The following is a 14,358-nucleotide window of genomic DNA, read 5'->3' on the forward strand; positions in this document are numbered from 1 at the left end:
AAAAAAAAAAAAAAAAAAAGAAAACATTTCTATAATAATTGCTTGGAAAACTCTAAAGCTATTCACTGGAAATTGTTCTATAATACAAAGGTGAATTTCATGAAATAAATGTGTGAATATTTCCTTTCTTATTAATTCCAGAAAATCCTGTATATATCCATGTACAGCTTTTAATAATAAGTAGAACAAAAACTGGAAGGAAATGCAGTTGTGACATGTGAAATACGGAATTAGACTAAACTTAGTATAAGTGTGTGAACAAGGATCATCTTAGTTCTTTGCACTAAAGGGAGTTAGAAAACCACATCCCTCCAGGAATTCCACTGTTAATGATACATTGTTAGTCCTGATTTAGACATCCCTTTTGAAATGCAAATATTACTAGAAGAAATATAAAATTTGTCAAGCTATTCCCCATTAATAGGAATTGGGTGAGAAAACTGGGTAGTTTGGGAGAAAAAAAAAAAGAAAAAAGAAAAAGCCCAATGAAAGTGCAGAACAGGCTGGGGAGAAAAGAAAGCAATTGAGGAATGGAAGGTCCAGCGCATTTTCTTTTTCATCTTGACCTAACCGTAGGTCAGGGACAAAACTAGAAATTTGAAAGTGACTCACTTATGAAGTGAATGTTCTCTTTCCAAAAGATCTTCAATAACAGTAACAGTAGCAATGAAAGCTATAGACAAGGAAGGTGTCTTGCATTCCATAGAGTGGTCCTACGAGTTCTGGAGACTTCCTCCATACTGTAGACACATCCAAAGCAGTGTGACCTATTAATAATTTAGGGAATCTCTTGACATTCAGACCAACTTTCATTAGGAAGGTGTGAATTTTTGAAATTATTATTTACATTGAATTTAGATTTAAAACACATTCTCCTTGAATGATGTTGGATACTTCTGATGGTGAGAGATTGGGAAAAGGTTTAGATAACTACTTTGTATTGGACCTAATTTGTCATTTAATTGGTAACCCCCCTTCTCTATGGCACTATGAAAATGTTAGACTTTAGCACCTTTCTGTCTAGAGACATAAACATATTCAATTAGTGGGAAGCCAGATAATTTGTTTCCAGAGCTGCTTTTATTTTCTGTTGTTGATATGTTAAAATAGAAAACACTTGCATTCATCTCATCCTATTAAAGAAACTTCATCAGGGAACAGTGAGGTAACATGTTTGGTGACAGCAGGCTTAGTCACCCTGCTGTGAGAAAGAGATGAATAATGTTTTTTAATCTTACATCTATTGACTATCTCTTTTTAAAATGTATACACTGTTACTGAAAGAAGTTACTGCAGACTATTTTTTGTTAACAGTTTATCTTTTCCATATCTTCAGTATTAAATCAAATGGTATATTTACTTACATTGTTTTTCATAAAATGAAACTGCTGTATGGCATTTTTTATTGTTTATAATTCCCATTTTGAAAGATCTAGTCAAGCATTCTTGAAATTTTATAAGTGCTTTCAGTCTTCATTCTAGTAGCTCTCCCCACCAACCCCCAATTTAGCTGCCAAATCCTGACCCCATTTTAAGCATTATCTTGTTTATGTTTTGTGATTTATCTGCTATTTGTCAAAACAATTTATAGAATAACATTTTTAGTTTCCCATTAGAGAACAGCATGAATGAATATAAAGGATCATATTGGTGAATATATCATTAGACAAAGTCATTTTGTGCAAATTCAGGATTCTGATAGAAACAATTTGAGAAAATCAATTCCTTCGTGAATTTAAGAAGGGCAATATCATCTCAAAATAATGTAACATTTTTGAAGTTTAGTATTTCCTTCAAAAAGACTATAGCTAAAAATGTAATTTCTTTTAGATCCAGGGAATTTTTTTTTCTGTATCTTAGACTTGTAAACCATGATTAATTATATTGCTGATGCTAGCCAGAATTATTCCATTCCAGGGTATTCTACAATTTTTCTTGAGCTTAGTCTAGTTGATAATCTGCTGTGTTACAAGAATCTGCTGTGTTACAAGAATATCCTTACACAGTGATAACTTATTGAAAGAGATAATTTGCTGTTTCCTTCATAGTAAAAGAGAATATTGCCCTGTTTTAACTTCCCTAAATAATAGAAAATGAGCATAAAATCAGGTAGATATTTCCACCATTTTAAAAATCTCTGAGATTGAAATGTATCTTATAATCAAAGACATTTTATGGTTGTAAATGAAGCATTTTATTCTTAGTGATAACACAGAATAATGATGCATTATGCAATCAGTTGTTTATATGAAATACAACTTAGTTAAATGTGGATTTAACAGTGATTCAAGAATTTTATGGTTCCAAGATTAAAAGCAGTTTTGCTTTTATGGTAAAGTGTGTATTCAAGATTTTTGTGTCATTTTTTTCACACCAAAAGCCCAAAATATCTTGAGTGCGAGGAAAAAGATAATAATAAATATTAGAAATTTAACACAGTTTAGAACCAATCTCAGCATACTGCTGTGGATGTCATCCACTTTTTCTTTTACCTAATTTGTTTTGAACAAGTTACAAGTTTTAAACAATGTTCCTAAGTTAACTGCTATTAGTTGAACTTTTATTTTCCATAAGCACAAGATTATAATTTGGTATTCTATTTCTGGAAATCTGTTTTTTAAGGCCATTCAACAACAAAGCTGATTATGAAAATAAATGAAGTAATCTTTCATTTGTAGGACTTTATAGCTCTGTGTTGGGTTTATAAAAGCAATTGTTAGGTGATTTGTGGCTGATCACTTAATATGGGTTAGAACAGTGACTTACAGATACCCACTTGCAGGCATGTGTCATTGAAGGGGGAATTTCTCTGCAAGGGTGGACTGCCTGAAAACTTTGAGAACTGTATCTGGTCTGGACTATGATCTTTCTTTGCTGGCAAATTTACATGTAGCATATATAGAAAATCATCATGATCCCCAAAACCTTGAGGACCATTTCTTTTTTATTTTTTTCCCTTGCCAATACAGTGTTTGTTGGATGCCTATAAAAATCTTTTATAATAAATATTGGGGAAGGTGTATTTCTAGTGTGACTTCCTGGATCATCCTTTACTCTTTTACTCCAAAAAGAAATTAAACTCCAACTTTTTAATAATCCCTTTAACTATTTATGTGCAGCTCCTTTGTGCAGAGGCCACATTGATTATAATTGATTGGTTGAGTCATTCATTTGACAATACTGAATGCATCCTATGTGTCAAGTACCCCTTAATATACTGAGGATACATCAAAGAATAAAGGACACAAATCCTTGTTCTCATGCAGCTTACCTTCTAGTAGAAGGAAGTAAAACACATACGTGTATGTGTGGGTGGGTGTATATGTAATATATGCATATATATATACACACACACATATATAGCTTATATACATATGTACACATATAGATGTATATACACGCATATATTCTAGCATATACACATACATATATGTACACACAGTATGTTGGAATATATATACACACATTCATATATATGTATGTATATATATATACACACATTCATATATATTATATATACACACACATACACACACACATACACACGTACACACACATGCACACACAAAACAAAACACCCAGAACAAAAGTTCTGTTTGGAAAGAATAAAACTTTTTCCTTTACCTGGGACCTGCAAATTAAACTGATAAATGCTAAATTACCAAAAGGAAAAAAAAAAGCAAAAAAAGAATAAACAGGGTTTACTTTTGCTTCTATGCATACATGTGGCAGAATTTAGTGATAAATAACTCAAAAAGGCTTATTTGGAGCCTATATACCATTTTATCAAAGTGTGCTAAATTGTGAATAAATGACTCAACAAAGGAAAGGGGAAGTTTGGGTTCCTAGGGATAATAAATTATGTGAAGGTAAATATATGGAGGAAACTAAAGGAAGAAAGGTTTGTTTAGTGAGGTTTGTTATGTAGACTCAAGTCAACAATTTCTAGTTGTGAGAGTCCCCTTTTCCTGGTATGGGGAAAAGGAGGGAGAATACTTTTAAAATGGAAAGTTCATCATTTGTATAGCATCCATGAGGCTTTAATGTCTTGCTTTTTAGGTAGAAAAGGAATGGGGGGAGAGACCTTTCTGCATTTGCTCTTTCTTAACTGCCTTCTGCTCAAACTAATTCTTATGCCAAACTGGCATATTTTGGGGTGGCATATTTTGGGTCTCATCAGGGTGAAGAGCGTTGGTGAATAGATTTCATTTAGAAAGTAACCTTTGGGCAAGGACTTTCTCACAGAAAGGGAGAAGAGGGTTCTGGGACCAGAGAACAGAGTACAATGCAAAAACAGGTAGCGGAGGACTGCTAATACTCCAGGTGGGGAGAGGAGGGCCTGGGAGGTGGAGGAGGCAGGTTTTACAAGGTCATTGGCTTTGAACTTTAGGGAGATGGGAAAACACTGTAGGGTTAGCCAAGGAATGACATGATCTACTGACCTTTGAAAATCATCGCTGGCTGGTAATATGACATTTTATTATTACTTAGCACTCTTATGTGATGATAAATCTTGCCTATGTGGAGATATCATAAGATTTTGGAGTTAAATATATAGAGAGAAGTTTTGATTGAAATTTTCTAGTCCTTGGGATGCAAAATATTCAGACCTCCCTCAAAAACTATAGTAAGCTCCTTGAGAAAAATGGTGGTAAGTTGTGTTTTTATTGTCGTTTCATTCATTGTGCTGATATGTGTTCCATGATTGGCCTGGTCTTCCTCTCAGCAGATTAACTCTAGATTAAGAGGTTCCGAGGTAACAGATGCAATTTGCATCTGTGCCACAGTGAGTCTTCATGGTCTAGATTTGGTTGGTAAATGGCTCAACAAAATCATTCATTCTTGCATTGGACTCTTTGCTAGGTGCTAAGAATATAAGAATAATTAATGGGTGGTCTCTTTCTCAATGGACTTATGACCTGGTGAAGATGTGAGAGTGATGTGTTTAGGTTCTTTTTCCTTATTTCTTAGACAAGAATCAGAAATATATCTGTTCCATCAAATATTCTCTTATCATACTCTTTTTTCTCTTGACTTCTTTTTCTTTTCCTTTTAGTAAGTACTTTCATTTAAGATAATATGCTACTAAGATTTTCCTGAAGTAGTTTCGGAAATATTTTCTGCTAAATGTCTTCTCATTAATGTTTCTTAGGCTATTTAAATGGTTACATATGTAAGTGGGAAAGTTAGATGACATAACATTTACGTGCTTCCTCCAATCTGATGGCTAATATTTGCAGTGCTGTCTACAGCTGATATTGCTCACCATGCTTCATTGATGGCAAATCTACATTTTGTCTTCAAATAAATTCTGTAATTTTTGGTAGGGTTCACAAATCAATTTATTTCCTAAAAATAGAAGGAAAACAAAATAGAGTTTCTGCTTAAGATTATTTGGAGAACAGGAGAACATTCCATTTTTGAGTAATTGATCCTGCTAATTGAGGTGATTTCACAGCTACTTACTCTCTTCCTTTCTACCTAGGGTAACATGATATTTTTGCCACCTGGTAACCATTTAGTGGCTTGCAGTCTGTCAAATTGGAATCATTAATATAAGATCCACAAAACACACTGACCTCATCAAGAACTATCAGCCACATTAATCACATGGTGAGCAGTAATTAATACCCTTGCTACACATCTCAGCAGATGCCAAGAGTAACTGTGCCCAGAGACAGAGCCATTAGATGGGTGGTCTGAGAGTGGTGGTCTTTTAGGATGAATTGAGACATACTGATAGCAAACTTTCTGCACAAATGAATGAGAACGTCAAGGACCCCTTCTTTATCTACCTAGCATTATTGCTTGAAGCATACCTACTGATTGTGTGAATATCCTTTATTCCCCTGGGTAAAACTAACCACCTTTACTAACAGAAACTTTGACTTGTTTCTCTTAAAGTACTTACCATGATTTCCCATTGCGTACTTTCCCTCTCTCCTACTACTTCATGAGCACCTAGACGACTAGATAGATGTTGTATTTTTATTTCCAACTTTTGACTAGTACCAACCCTGGCTCTTGCTACTATATGATGTGGTACATATTACATATGAATGACTGGTTATGGATATGCAATACTTAAAATGATGATAAAGTTGTGTGCTTCTTAAGCAGAGACTGGCTGATGGTGTCACACTCCTAGCCTCATTACCTAGCAGTGTATTCCACAAAGAAAGCCCTCAATAATTGCTCACTGAATGTACATTGAGGCTTCAGTACGGTGCCTTTCCCTTTGGGATGTTGCTGCTAAGGTGCATATTGGTAAATGGGCTCACACACCAAATGAAGTTTCTTCCTTCCTTTGTCTCTCTCTCTCTCTCTTTTCTCTGTGCTAGAAATTGAACCCAGGGCCTCCTGCATGCTAGGCAAGTGCCTTACCACTTAACTATACCTAGCCCTTCCAGCCTTTTTTTGATATTTTGAGACAACATCTCTCTAAACTTGTGTCCATTGCTGACCTTGAGCTTGCCATCCTCCTGCCTCATCTTGCAAAGTAACTAGGATTACAGACATGTACCATTACACCTGGCCAATAGAATTTTTAGAAGATACATTAATATCAAAGTAGAAATCCTATGTAGGAGGTTCGAAACTACTTTAAAAAAAAAACCCTGTAGAGGTACTTACCATAAATGAAATTTTTTATGTATTTCCCTCAAAGCAAAGTATTAGCAAAAGTCCCAAATTTGTTTTCAAAATTCTCAGAGACCTTCTGATCCAAAGGAAGGAGACAAGATCTAAAATAAAAGCTCCATCTCTAAAAAATAAAAATAAAAATTAGACACATAAAATTAACTCTGGAAAAATTACTAGATATTACAATGTCATTTTTACTGTAGCTGCCAAGGACATCAAACAAAAGTAAAGCAAATCCCCATGCTTCTAGTAAAACACACATAAATACAATGTTTTATGTCAAAGAACTTAGCTTATACTATCAGAAAATTTTTTGCCACTAGAACTAAACAAATTATATATGAAATGCTTGTTAGTGAATACGTGAACTATTAAATAATTGCTAAAGTTTGCTTTTAACTGTCCCCCTAAGGTACATGGGTTGAAGACTTGGTCCCTAGTCCATGGTGCTATTAGGAAGTGGTGGGACCTTTAGGAGATGGAACTTAGTGGAAGGGAGTTAGGTTGTTGGAGGTATATTCTTGAAGAGGATAATGGAACACCCATCTCTTCTTCTTTGCTCTCTGGCTGCCATGAGGTAAGCAGCTTCCTTTGCCATCTGTTCCCCACCAGGATGTTCTGCTTCATCACTATTCTGTCTAAAGGCAATGAGGCCAACTGATCCTGGTGGACTGCAATCTCTGAAACTGTGAGCCAAAATAAATCTTTCATCTTTCTAAGTTGATCATCTCAGGTGATAGAATGCTGACTATCACAATAACGTAATGGGTTTCTCCCTTTTAGACTCAAGAATGTGCCATATGTAAAGCAACTGAAATTCCCTTGTGATTTTACTGAGCTTTAATTTTAATAGAAAATGAATGTAGTGTATAGCATATTTGGAGGATGGAGGAATGATGATCAATGAGGAAAATATCTCTATTGTACAAACTTAAAGTACTTTATAAATTCGAAATAAAAATGATAATTAGCCATGGTAAAAAAGCAAATGAGGCAGTTAGAAGCATTCAAGACTTGTCTTTCTAATTTAGTGACCTGTTCCTTTTTGACCTGATGCTTTACTCATTTGATGTATGTGTCAATTATTCATTTGTTTGGTTTCAGCTTCTTGCTCAGTCTGACCATCTCTGAGTCAAGCTGGTTTGGTATCTCTTCTTAGAGTTCATGGTCTCCACTTCTTTTGCACATCTTTGAGAGGCCAGTTGCTTAAAAACGCCCAATTTAGAAAGGTGAACATTTCCTTACCCTGTCCTTGCCACTTGGATTTGGTTTCATTTAACAATTTAATTTCAAAATTGAAATAGTTTAAAATAGGCTATTAGTGAATATACACCATCTCATCATTTTAGGGAGGGTGTTTTTGGGGATTGAACTTAGGGCCTCACACATGTAAGCACATGATCTACCACTGAGCTATACCCTTAAACCCCATTTCATGGATTTTAAAATAGTCTTTCACAGCTATCAAATGCACCACTTTTTACATTTTTAAGCATTAATCTCTGTTTCTTTGGGCTCAAGTTTACATCTTATGGCTTGTAATACAACACAATTATAATATGAGATATTTCATTTACTCATCAGCTTTAATGAGTATTTTTAAAAGATGAAAGTAATAATACTTTAACTCATATAATCAAAACATGGAAAGTGATTATTTATACCTGCAGCGATGCTGTATGTCTAAACATTTTATGTCAGAAAGCACATCATCTGGATTTGCCTTAAAAATCCATGGTGAAAGCACTTTTATTAAACGGAAATAATTTAATAATTCCCACTCTGAGAAGATGCTTTATTACAGCACATGTCTGAGATACTTATGTTGGGCTCATTGTAAAGAAAATTAAAAGCAATTAAGCCCACATTTTATTTTTCAAGTATTCTGATAAATGATCTTGGCAAATCGTTTTTCAAGTTATGTTTCAACCTCCTGATATTTATTTTGTTAGAATGAAGCCTTTCAATTTGAAATAAATTGGTACTATCCCCTGAAATGAGGTTTGAAGATATATATATATATATATATATATATATATANATATATATATATATATATATATTTTAAGAATGAAGCCTAAAATTCAGTAGGGAAAACTTGAAGAATTATTTTGAGTAACCAATACTATATAATACTTGTAGAAGGGAGAAATGCTGAAAAGAAAAAAAAAAACATTCAAAAGTCAGAACAGACCAGCTGACTATGAAGCTGAACTAATAGACAATAGAACAAGAAAGCATGTTTGACAAATTATTGTATGAAAGCTGTAGGAAAATCCCAGTTATCAGAATTTGGCTCTGATAAGATGTAGGTTAGCTGAGAAAAAAAGGAGAACCTAAGTTTTTGATTTTCCTGAAGTTTCTATATGAGGGGTGTAAGATATTTTTATTGTTAATCTAGTACAATAATTAAATCCTGCTGGCATTAATGTGAAAATGAAAATTCATCAGATAAGATAAACTCTGCCTCAGCACAGATAGTTGGGAATTGGTATATAAGTCACATCTAAAGTAAATTGTGTGTTTAAAACAAAGTAAAATAACTTATTCAGATCCACTTTTAATCAATAAGTGCCAGTGTTTGGTTTTAAATGCTTAGCACAACCTAAAAGCATAGTGAATGTAAGGTAAGCATAAACTTATGATTTAACAAGTTTAAAAACAGTACATGGTTATAGAACTTTTTGATTGTATACTTTTGTTCTTAGAATGAAATCTCTGAAGGACAGGACCATGCTTTCTGGGTCTTGCTTAATAATTAGGATAACCACATAAAGTGGATTATGAAAGAATTAGAGAAGAGCAAATATTGAGAATGTCTTTTCTGCAAGTACAGCAACAAGCTGAATGCCAGCTGTAGCTTTTGCAAAATAAGCATGACCATTTGACCCTTGTCCCATAGTACTTGTAGAAGGAAGAAATTTTGAAAGGAGGGTAGGAAAGGTCATGGGGAGAGGGTGAGTGTGTACATGTGGGGGTATGTGTGAATCTGTGTGTGTGTGTGTGTGTGTGTGTGTACTGAGGAGTGGAAACTGGGAAGTATCATGGAGTAGAAGAAATAACTCCCATAGGTATTTCCTCTGGCTGTCTTTCTTTATGTCTAAATTCTGAAGGTAGGCTAAATAACAATGTCCAACTTGCAGACAAGCAAGAAAACAAGAGATCTGTGGAAACTGAAGTCAAGAAAAATGCTGAAGAGAAAAAATATTCAAAAGCCAGATGAGACCAGCTAACTGTAAAGCTAGAGTGGGTGATGTCACTACTGGTGGTCAGAAAGATCAGGAAAAAGGGGCCAGGGAGACTATGGAGGCAGATCTATCTTGAGCCCGGAGAGCGACTTCCTGGAGCAGTTAAGAAGCAGCCCTTAGAAGTATTTGAAGAGAGCAACAGAAGAAGGCTCCTGTTGAGTAAAGAATGGGCGAATAATTTTAGAAAATCACCATGTATATTACCCATTATAGCACTTTTTCTTCTCAAGTTTATTCTTTTGTTAGGTAGCAATTAGAAATGAGCAGTGAAATTTGAACCAAAAACATAGCAGGGTCACAAGGTTTCTTTGAAATTGCCTCTAATGAACAATCAAGCAACTTGTAGAACAACAACAGGCGCACTAACCATGAGAATAAATGGGTGGGAACAAAGGGAATAAATTAAGAAATATGTCAGGAAAGAAAGATCAATGGGGCTAAATCCTGGCAGGGTCTACTGAGGTCATAATAAAGTTAGGATTTATGGTCATGGATTCCTCAATGTATTTTGGAAGGGAGATTTCATCAGTAGTGCAGGTGCACTAAGATGAACTCTGCCAGGTCATTGACCCCAGCACCCTCATTAACATAAGATTGACTTGTAGTTGAAGCCCCCCTGAATAGAATGGCCACCATGACAGTTCTGGAGAGGACCGACTAGGGCCAAAAACTTCACTGCCCCACATGAAGGAGGAGTTGGACATCTGATCTGTAAAGACTGCAGGAGGTGGACCCCAGTTCTCCCAGTAAACACCAAGGAGCAATAAATTAGGAAGTAGCCTTGTTCCCTTTTTTGCTCTGCTCAGAAGCAACCTGCTCTCCCTCTTAAGAGTCTTTTTTTTTTTTTTTTTTTTTTTTTTTTTGGTACCAGGGATTGAACTCAGGGGCATTCAAACACTGAGCCACATCCCCAGACCTAATTTGTATTTTATTTAGAGGCAGGGTCTCACTGAATTGCTTAGCACCTCGCTGTTGCTGAGGCTGGCTTTGAACTCACGATCCTCCTGCTTCAGCCTCTCCAGCCGCTGGAATACAGGTGTGCACTGCTGTGCCTGGCTTGAGAGTGCTTTTTGCTTGAGACTTACTTTACTTTCACTTATAATAAAGTTCTCTTGCTTGACTTTTGGTGTCTAACTTCAAATTTTCTTTTGATGGAAAATAAGAACCGAGGTTTGGAGCTTTAGATCCCCACTTACCTGTGATGCTTTCTTTATTATTACAATTTAAATATTATCCTTTAAAACTACAGAGTACCTGATACTGGAATGCACATATGAATAAGATTTCCTGCCTGTCCTGAGTTTACAGTCTAAAGATAGGAAATCCCATATTTATTGTGTATAGAGAGAGCAACGTCTCAAGAGAACCCTGTACAGGGTACTATGGGAACATGTTAGAGCATTCTTGAGTTTATATCTTGAAACTCAAAATTAGTGTGGTGCAAAAAAAAAAAATAGTTTTTCACATACCTATTATTCTGATGCCAAATTACAGGGCTGGTGTGGTGATTCCACAGTAGATGAAAGGAACTAGGTTCCTTCTATCTGCCATTAACATGTGTTACTTCATTTACAGGGTCCACAGTGGTTCTCACCCCCATCCTCACTTTATCCAGCAGGAAGAGGAAAATGAGAAAGTTGAAGGCACTGAGAATCTCTTAGAGAGAGCACAGCTCAGAAGATGAATACACCCTTTAAGTCCACTCATGGCTATACCTAAGTAAAACATAAGTGAGAAATAGAGATATATTCTTTCTGATGGGAGACCATGCTTTCAGAAAAAATGAGAAGTTTTATTGCCTTTAAGCAAATAATGGATTGGGAAGAAAGTATAGCAATCCCTGCTAGAGAACTCATTTCTGTGTGTGAGTTAAGAGATGATTCTTCAAGCACACATTGGAAATTTTCAGGCAAACCGCATGGGAAATGGTGTTCCAGGCAGAAAGACAAGCATGTTCCATAAGACTGTGTGTCCAGACCTGAAAGAGTCCCCAAGTATACTGATTATTTGCATATTTGTTACCCTTAAAAGGGCTGTAAAGAATCAGCACAGATTTGGAATAAAAATGATTCTCAAACAGGAATTCTTCATCTTTTTATTAGTGTGGTATTACTCTTTTTCTAAAGATGCATAAATACTACAGGGTACATGCCCCTTTTCATCCTCTGAGGGGAATTCTTTGCTGTCAGTGCCAGGTTCCTGGACTTCTTATATATTGACCAGGATACTGGATAGAAATACAACATTTCCATAAGAAAGTGATTCTCTTGGAGGTCAGTATGGGAACAGAAGGTTCTGGGATGAGGATACTTTTGGAAACACAAATATGGAAAATTTAGGGGATCAATTGCTTTAATTCAAGGGACTTAAGAGATGTCTATTCAAAAGAGATTATAGAAAAACACATTTCTGTAATATTTGTTGCATTCCTGGTTCTTCTTTTTGCTGCTTTTTAAAAATATTTTAAAACTAATATGTTATTCTTTTATGCTTCGGGTCATATAATTTTTACTTCTTTTGGATATAACACTGTGCTAAGATTTGAAACTGGATAAGAAGTCACTATTTGAAGAACTTAGTATCTTACTCTTTTCCAAATATATTTTTGACTTTTGAAAAGCACTAAGCTGAATAGATTACTACCTATATAATGAGATCTTTAGTTCTAAAATAAAATTCAGTTTCCAATCTTTCACCTTCTCATTTTCACAAAATCTACCATTTGATATTCTCACCTTTTGGATCAAGCAGTGACTAGCTAATAATTCTTCACAGATCTGCTTTGTAGTGTGCTTATTCAGTCTAACATTTTAGTGTAAGTTGACATAGATTTCAATTTTCTGACGACTGAACAAAGTATTGCCCTCGTACAGAAGCCAGAAAACTTAGTTGAAGGAAGATCTTTGAAACAAGCTTTGAGTAAAAATACAGGAGAGAGGATGATATCAAAATAATTTTCATCTGTTTACTTTTTTGCCCAAGACTGACTTAGCTACAGAATTTAAAAATGCGTATTAGCAAAATGTCTTTTTCAAGGAATGCATGTTTTATGGATGTAAAAGATAGTACTTGTAACAGGAAAACTGTTCTTTTGGATAATATGACTTTTTAAGACAAAGTTTTTTTCCTGGAATAAATGAAAGACATTTGCCACATTTTCTCTAATTATAGTTTGTTATCAATTTTAAGCCTTTAAAAAATATGAGAAAGGCTAGAAAGGAATTGTCCTTCTATGATGTATTTTTGTAGGACAGATTTAAAAATTCATCATGTGTGTCAAAATATGACAATTATTTATCAAGCTTGGTAGACTTTAGGACTGTTTGATGGTCTTATTTTATTTATTTTATGTAAGCAATCCCTCTTCTTCCTTTGACAAATGAATACAAACAACATTTACAGACTGACATATTTTTCCTGAGCAATCAACATTGGACTTAAAAAAATCAGTGATGATTTTTTTCCCCTCATCTTTTCTGGCCCTATTTTCAGAATATAATGGAGCACAAAAGCAGAGATTTGTGGCAGGCGCTATTTGAGGGCTGTGTAGTTTGGGGCCTGGGAGATGTCTTGTTTATGGAATGATTCCTTCCATTAGCACTACCTGACCTTCAGCCTGCTCTCCCTTAACCCTCATGCACCGCAGATAACATGCCTGGGGACAACCAAGAGCCTATAAGCCACAAATCTTTGATTCGATAGCAGAAAACCCAAATTATCTTGTCACCATTTCACACAAATGAAATAGAAGCTCAAGATAAGGACAGCAACTGTCTTCCACCAGATGGCAGTGGTCTTTGTGCAAAGAACAGAAGCATAACATTCACTGGGTCTGATACCAACTGTGACAAAATCTTGCCCTTGTGAATGTAATGCTTGTGAAAGCCATGTCGTGGTTGTTTTCTCTGCCATGGGCTGAGTTCTCAAGAACAATTAGTCCTATTTTCACAGCAGAGAAAAAATGCTGCATATATAATACAATGTCTTATATAATGTCTTTCTCTAAGGAGCCCAAAGTATTTTGCAGCTGTTATTTAATTAACCTCACACTATGCCTCTGAGGCAGGAAAAAGGAATTACCGTATATCCTATTTATCACAGTGAATTTAAATAATTTACTGATATCATTCATAAGGGGGAATGGTGGCACAGGGAATAAAACATTTGTTGAGTTTTAGTCCACAGCCCTAGTCATTAAGCTAAGTTGATTTTTTTTTTTTTGCAGGAAGTGATGTTTATAAATTTAGAGGAGATCCTATTCAGTTTATATTTACAAAACAGCGGTTTTCACATTTTAATTTGAGCCCTTAAGTATATTAGCTTTTCAGGCTATTGCTTAAGAATACAGGGTAGTTTTTAAAATGCAAAATCCCAGAACCCCATCCTCAGAGATTCTGCTTTTACAGGTTTGAGAGGGGCCTTGGGGATTTACATATTTTAAATATAACAGGTGATTCTGAAGCGCTGT

The 14,358-nt window shown here is 35.2% G+C and overlaps 1 pseudogene; it reads left to right on the forward strand.

Moving 5' to 3' along the window:
* The first annotated feature begins 7,120 nt into the window (after positions 1 to 7,120).
* The window catches only part of LOC125618336, a 10,179-nt pseudogene continuing 2,941 nt past the window's right edge, over positions 7,121 to 14,358 (forward strand).

The sequence above is a fragment of the Marmota marmota genome, unplaced genomic scaffold (assembly GCF_001458135.2).
Source record: "Marmota marmota marmota unplaced genomic scaffold, marMar, whole genome shotgun sequence".
Classification (NCBI taxonomy): domain Eukaryota; kingdom Metazoa; phylum Chordata; class Mammalia; order Rodentia; family Sciuridae; genus Marmota; species Marmota marmota.